Source organism: Periplaneta americana, chromosome 16 (assembly GCF_040183065.1).
Source record: "Periplaneta americana isolate PAMFEO1 chromosome 16, P.americana_PAMFEO1_priV1, whole genome shotgun sequence".
NCBI lineage: Eukaryota > Metazoa > Arthropoda > Insecta > Blattodea > Blattidae > Periplaneta > Periplaneta americana.
The window spans coordinates 161244939-161252602 of record NC_091132.1 but is presented as its reverse complement, the minus strand read 5'-3'; the positions used below and the strand labels follow the sequence as shown (position 1 = coordinate 161252602).

The window sequence follows — 7664 nt, the reverse complement described above, 5'->3', positions numbered from 1 at the left end:
ACCACTACAATTAGACAGAAAGGGGCAACTGGTACAATAAACATAACCTATAATTTCAACACATTTAATATTCGTGCGGTGCGACTGAAAAATATTGAATCGTGCATAAATGTATGTACTAGAATTTCGCAATATTTAATCGAAATAAAGGCAGGTATTACTCATACGAACAATGTAATTTTCACACCAATAATAATATTACACCTTAACTCGCAAGTCAGTTACGTCTGAAGTGTCTTCTAATCATTGTTTTAAAATTTATTAATGCAATTACACTATATTTAAAAAAAAAAACATATGTTACTCTTTATGCATTCCAATTCATTTATATGGTTGAAACGTCACCCTTCGTGATCGTGTTAAGCGAGACACATGGCCTGCCTTACAGCCTGTATTACATCACGGTGGCAGTGACATAGTCTATTGTTCCTAGTACTCAAAGCGCTCCAAGAGGCTAGCAACTATCGCGAGAAATGCAACTCGTTGGAAAAAAATAATCCCAAGCTTCGTGACTGTATATAGTAGACTGTGGTATTATCATAACACCACAGTCTACTATATACAGTCACGGAGCTTGAGTTGTGAGGGTGCTAGAAACAATAGACTCTGCCGGTACTATTTCGCATTGTCTGTAATGAGGCGATATTAGCGATCCTAGTGGTGAGCAACTATCTATGGATGCATATTTACTACGTATTGAGCTTCGTGACTGTATATACTAGACTGTGATAATACACTGTGGGAATTTGTAGCTATGGCAACCATTACGGCTGAGTGTAACAAAGGAATTTCGTTCCCGAATTTAAAAGGAAAACGAGACAACAATGGAAAAAACATAAATAATGACAAACAGAAATGAGATTGTTCTGCCAATGTCATACACTAAAAGGCGCTACAAGTACTCTTGTAAAGAGACAGTGTCTGTTACAATCAAAACACAAGATAAACACAGGAAGAAGAACACACTGTGCATTCCTTGTGCTGCACTCACCTCTGGTTCACGTTTCACCACAGGGAACGAAATTGGCACTGGATCTTCCTCAAATTTCATCTCAGATGTGAGATCTTTGCTGTGGTCATCATATTCCTCTCTCATATCAGTCGCATGCTGCAGTCCGTTCCTGCAGTACAAAGACACATCTTAAATGAGCAATTTATTACAGGGTGTTACAAGACGACTTCTAACTTTACAAGTTTTCCCTATGTGTCGGTATGCCACCGCCTGATTATAACTCGCAGCTTGTGCTTTACATTAGGATGAATAAGCCAACGATTTGTATGCGCATAAATATTTTGACGCAAAAAAACGTTATATATGTCACTAACGTCTGTGACGAAGAATACGCAAAGTTAACTGTGCATAAGTTTTTTAATATTTTGGACTTTACTGTATATAATATAGGCCACTACTGTGCATTATATTGTAGCACATTTTCAACATTGTGTTAGATTAACAACAATTTTTGCGTAGTTGTGTAAAAAAAAACAATAAGCCTCTGGATTGTTCTGGTGTCAGTACAGAATATTTTTTGTTTCACTGTACTCGAAGGCTAGAAACTTTTTGTGTTTCAAGGGAAACTATGGAAAAACCACCACTGCTTTCTTTTGTTTCACTGAACTACGCTACCTTAGTGACTCTAACTACCCTACCCTCCTTTTTTTTACTATGTTTGGCTTATCGAATTCGTATATATTATTTTATATATATTATTTTAATGTACCGAAGTACATATGATATTTCCATGCAGATATTCTGCGTCATCATACGATGAAATCACTTCGTGATTTAAGACAGCGCTTATTCCGTCGGATCCCGGCCAACTAGTCACTCATAACGAGTGCACCTCAGCACATGTGTGGACTTCGGTCCTACGTTCATAGACATCTATGACGTAGTGCAGAGGGCGGCCACTAGAGGGAACCCAAGAGTTGGAGCTTAATCTGAGATGATTCTGTCCAGCGCCGGGGTTGTATCTGGTGTGGCTTAGTGGATAAAGCATCAGCACGTAGAGCTGAAAACCCGGGTTCAAATCCCGGCGCCGGAGAGAATTTTTCTCCGTTCCATTATTCTTTCATCATTATCGAATTCGGTTCAATGAGGATTGAGCGTATTCTCTTCCTGCACTTTCAGGCATCTTACATGTAATACCAACATAACTTACGAGGCATTACGAACGTTCCGCGCTAGTTTGCAATGTTCCAGCTGGATGGTTGAGTGGGTATTTAAAATGTATATATTCATAGCTATCGATATAACATTACGAATGTTTCGCGCTAGTTTCTAATGTTCGAGCGGGAATTCGTAGTTGTGGAAATGGCTGATCGTATTAATATTAGGAAGCTGAGCATTATTAATACTGAAAATGAAGCGCAACAGTGGTGCCGGGAGAAAGGTCTGCTTCCCGCAAAAATGGAGTGTACACTTTGTGGGGAGTTGCTGTATCCTCAATTTGGCAGGAGAGACAAATACGGTTTCTTTCATTGTCAAAAAAAAAAATGCGCTGGGCATGAGGTTTATGGAACATTTAAGTTGTCTGCTGCAAATAACGCATAATTTTTCAGTAGTGGGAGATTGTCAACTATGAGAGTTCTCCTTATAATTTACGGTTTTGCTGTGAAGTTTTCGTACTCCCAAACAATAAGGGAGTGCGATGAGACGAATGTACCAGATGTAGCGGAGTCAACGATCGCGGATTGGTTTTCATACTTGAGGGAAGTGTGCAGAGGTAAGAAAATGAACTGTTATGGCAGAGTGGGTTAGTTTAGGCTTTTATTATGTCTTTCGTAATTATCTGCGGCATGTTAAGTTACTTTAGGATTTTACTGACAGGTTAGGTTAGTTAAGGATTTTACTGACAGGTTAGATTAGGTTAGATAGGGTTAGTGTAAGATTTTAGTGACAGGTTAGCTTAGGGTTTTATGATGCGTTATTAATTATCTGTGAGAGGTTAGGTTAGTTTAGGATTTTAGTGACAGGTTAGTTTAGAATTTTAGGTTAGGTTAGTTTAGGTTTTTATGATGCGTTAGATAGTTTAGCTTTTACGTAATTATTTGTGAGAGGTTAGGTTAGTTTGGGATTTTAGTGACAGGTTAGGTTAGTTTAGGATATTAGTGACAGGTTAGGTTAGTTTAGGATTGTAGGTTAGGTTAGGATAGTTTAGGTTTTTATGACGCGTTAGATAGTTTTAGCTTTTTATATGCCTTGTGTAGGCAAATCTGTGGCAGGTTAGGTTGGGTTAGGTTAGGTTAGTTTAGGGATTTGGTTAGTTTAGGTTTTTATGATTCGTTAGATAGTTTTAACGTTTTTATGCCTTGTGTTGGCAAATCTATGGCAGGTTAGGTTGGGTTAGGTTAGTTTAGTTTAGGTTTTTATGATGAGTTAGATAGTTTTAGCTTTTTCATGCCTTGTGTAGGCAAATCTGTGGCAGGTTAGGTTGGGTTAGGTTAGGTTAGTTTAGGGTTTAGGTTAGGTTAGGTTTTTATGATGCGTTAGATAGTTTTACCTGTTTTATACCTTGTGTAGGCAAATCTGTGGCAGGTTAGGTTGGGTTAGTTTAGGATTGTAGTGAGAAGTTCGGTTAGGTTAGTTTAGGCTTTTTTATGCTTTGCATATACGAAACAGTACAAGGTTAGGTTAGGTTTTTGTAGGCTTTTGTTTGCTATAAGTTTTATTTTTCTTTCAGACAGTCTGGATCGCCGTTACAAGAACGAACCTAGAATTGGAGGGCCGAATCATATAGTAGAAATTGATGAATGCAAGATTGGACGTAGAAAATTTGAGGCTGGTCGTATTGTGGAGGGTTCTTGGGTTTTGGACATGATAGATCGTGAGACGAAGGAAGTGCGATTGGAGATTTGTCCGAATAATAGAAGGGACAAAGATACTTTGCTTGGTCTTATTGGGAAACATGTCGCCGCTCAAACCACGATAATGACGGACTGCTGGAAGGGATATAAAGGCTTGGATGTTAACAATTTCCGTCATTTGACTGTGAATCACAGCCTCAACTTTGTTGATCTGGAAAGTGGTGCATGCACGAATTTGATCGAAAACTCATGGCGTGGACTTAGGGGACGTCTGTCTCGAGGAGGCGTGCGGAAGGAAGACCTCAGTGATCACCTTTGTGAATATTTATGGAAGAAGGATTGTTCGAGGCTAGTGCGCGATCCTTTTGAGGCTCTGCTTGAAGATGTAAAATTGCTCTATCCCGGAGGTGTCCGTTTCGAAGAAGGAGAAAGCGATTGAGTGTGGCTGTCGTGAAGTAGTGATTTTTTTTAAGTTGGCAGTTGAAGTGCGTCATTGTTTATCATAATGGCGGGGTTCGAAAGAAAGTTTTCAGTTGTGAAATTTATGTTTATTGTAGTATTATATGCTCTAGTTGACTGTTTTTAGTGGGTATTGAATTAATAAGAGTTCTGCGTTTTTCAGATTACATCGCATCGTGTGTTTCATATCACTAAAATCGTTTCACTGACTAGAAAACAGAACGTTTGCACCCACATTACGTTGGATGTGTCATTTCACAGGTAATTTGCCACATATCTCTAGAATTAGTTTACTTGTAACAATTACCAATAGAATGCTTAAGTTTTAAAATGCATCTCCACAAAAAATTCCATCAAATTCGCTTTGTAATTCGAACATTTTCTATTGCAAAATCGTCGGAATCCGCTCAATCCTCGTTTCACCGAGAATAAAAAAAATCGTAAACTTAAAAAGAAGTGTGTTCCTAGGCACAATTGTCTCTGGGTATTCGAGATAATTTTGTCTTCAATAGCAGAAATAAATTTTTGAGAATAATAATAATAATAATTATTATTATTATTATTATTAATATTATTATTATTATTATTATTTCAATTTTAAAATGAATCCCTACAGTTTAAGTTGTGAAAGTTAAGGAAAAGTTCAAATAGTTAATACAATTCTAGACTGGTAATAGGTCTGACATACTTACAAATGCATTACTCATATATGTGTATATTGATAGAGAACCACTTACATCATCTTCAGTTTTCACCATAGGAAAGACAAGAGGCACTGGTGTGATGTCTTCAACCTTTATCTCTGATTTGATATCGTAACTCTGGTCCACGCATTCTGTCTTCATGTCCGTCATTTGCAGATGCGATAAATTCCCTTCCTACAAGACAGAAAAACATCGTGAATAATTTTATTAGTTATTTTTAAAGATGACTTGATGAGTAACAGCCGCCAAGCTGGTTGTGCATGACAGTCATCGCTAATGTGAATCATAATGTGCACGTCCGTAACAGAAACAGATCTCAAATCAATGTAGTTTTAAGCCTTTCCACATATTTAATTAAAGTTAAAGTTTTACTTGTCGATACGTGGTAGCATATAGACCATAATTATTGTTCAAGTGCGTTACAGAATATGACTGTTGTAGGACATCAAAAAGCACCTGGCGTGAATACAATTATGTTTTAGAAATAATAACGCAAAACAAAACCTCTCTCACATGATATCCTATGTTAAACTAAGTTTCAAACGGACGTATCAAACAGAATCGCAGTTCCATACGGTTTTGGGACGGATTAAGTTAATAATTATTGTAGCTCTGCATTACTCGATCATGATGCAGGGTGAACAGCGGTCACAGAGACTAGCTGAACTTCGTGTGAAAGGTTCTTCCCATGAGAGGAGTAAAATCAACGCACACTTCATAAAGCCAGACCAATTCATGATGCCATATAAATCACAGCAACAGCAAGGAATTTATTCAATTGATTATAAAGTGTGAAATGTATGATTTTCTCTACTGTTCGATAAACACACAAACAAGATACACAGTAAAACTTTTCTATTTACCTCTGATGAAGCCTCAGTCCCTTCTATTTTGTAATCCATTCCAGGCTATGATTGAAAACTGTATGGCCAAACACGTGGATCAAACGGACCGTGACAGACGGGCCTATGACGCTTCAATACTCACCAGCGATCTCAACATTATAAACTGAACACACAACACCTGTAGAGAAATGCTGAAAGATCGTGACGTGTACCTTCCTTACTACTGGCACTCCTGAGGTGTATCTTTCTCTCTTTCTAACGCACATGGGAAATGGTTGTTTTGTTGAAAGAAGTATATATAATATTATTTATATTTCGTTAATTTTGCCGTTGTAATGTTGAAATATTGTGAAGCATACAGCTGTACCGTACGTAAGACTCAGTAACAATGAAGTGACATATAGCCTACTTTATTTTTTCCAAACAAGCCTGGACATAAGAGACCCAGAGACCCTAGGCAGTTAAGAGGCTAGGATCTATTTAATGTAATTGGAATTTCGAAAATAGACAAGCAGACTTAGAAATGACGTACACAAGTACCAATTATACTTTTTTATATTTATAATTACAACATTACTTCTAATTGAGGTACTGGTATATATATACTGCAGTACTTCAATTATATGTCAGAGGAACAACAATTGTTTGTATATATCTCATTAATGAAATATGTTACTGGTCATCGATGAATGCAATGGAGGAGGAAATGAGATGGCATCACTATCCAATTATCTGCTGGTTTAGTTGCTTCATGACAGATGCCGCATTGGTGTCATGAGTTTCAACCTCTCTTCGGACAGTAGACTACACAATTTATAACAAGATTTATTCCTGGTCACCCATCAGAAACGATGGGAATCCTAATCAAATTGTACCATATTTTGACGACTTCCAGTGTGGGAGAATGCCGATCTGAAACTTCTACCAAAAGACATTTTCCACTTTCCCACTCCTGGCCTCAGGACTTCCTTCCATTCACCCCTGTCATATTTTCTATGGAAGTACCTGCTCTCAATTTCTAATATTTGATCACAACATTCGTCAAAACTCCCAATCTCACTGCCATCTCCGTCCTCGCAGAGAGAGATCATGCAATATTTCAGCATCTTCCATAAAAATATACACTGCTCAAAACAATTAGGGGAACACGAAGATTTATTTAAATATTATTTTCATTGGATAAAAGTACAGACATGAAATTAATAAAGTATATTATTTATGGCTATTTATGGCCACAATTATCTCCATGTCAATAAAGACAAATGAATAATGTCAACAGACAACTGTTTAACTCATTGCACTATGTAAGAAAATGAGTCTCATGCTTACTTATGAAACTTAAACATCCATAATAAAGTTCTAGTATCGTGTATGGCCTCTAAGACATTGGATGACAGCTTGGCACCTTCGTGGCATGGTCTCTGTGAGATTCTTGGGAAATATTCTCCCATTCCTCCTTTAAGGCATCTCCAAGTTCCTGCAGGGTTAGTCGAGCTTGATGTTGGTTCTTGACTTTCGTATCCAGAAGATTCCACAAGTGTTCAATAGGGTTGAGATCTGGGCTGATCGCTGGCCACTCCATTACCTCAATTTCATTCTCTTAGGAAATCCCTGGTGACAGCAGCAGAATGTGCCCTGGCATTATCCTGAAGAAACAGAAATCCAGGGCCTACTCCAATGGCAGCAGGTACTAGATGCTCTTCCAGAACGTCCTCGATGTACCAGACTGCATTTAGTCACTGGGGAACAATTACGAGGTCCATACGATTGTTGTACATATTTCCGGCCTATACCATTATGGAATTTCCACCGAATTTATCCATTTCCTGTACAACTCTTACAGAAAATC

At 37.8% G+C, this 7664-nt stretch overlaps 1 protein-coding gene across 2 annotated transcripts in view; it reads right to left on the bottom strand.

Moving 5' to 3' along the window:
• LOC138691656 (gastrula zinc finger protein XlCGF57.1-like) overlaps positions 1–5922 on the bottom strand; it is a 60048-nt gene extending 54126 nt beyond the window's left edge. For both annotated transcript variants that reach the window (XM_069813863.1, XM_069813862.1), the window contains exons 1-3: positions 5834–5922; positions 5004–5144; positions 992–1121 (exon numbers count right to left, since the gene is read on the bottom strand). The gene's annotated coding sequence lies outside the window, so the exon portion shown is untranslated. The remainder of the gene's footprint in view (positions 1–991; positions 1122–5003; positions 5145–5833) is intronic.
• Between the last annotated feature and the right edge of the window lie 1742 nt (positions 5923–7664).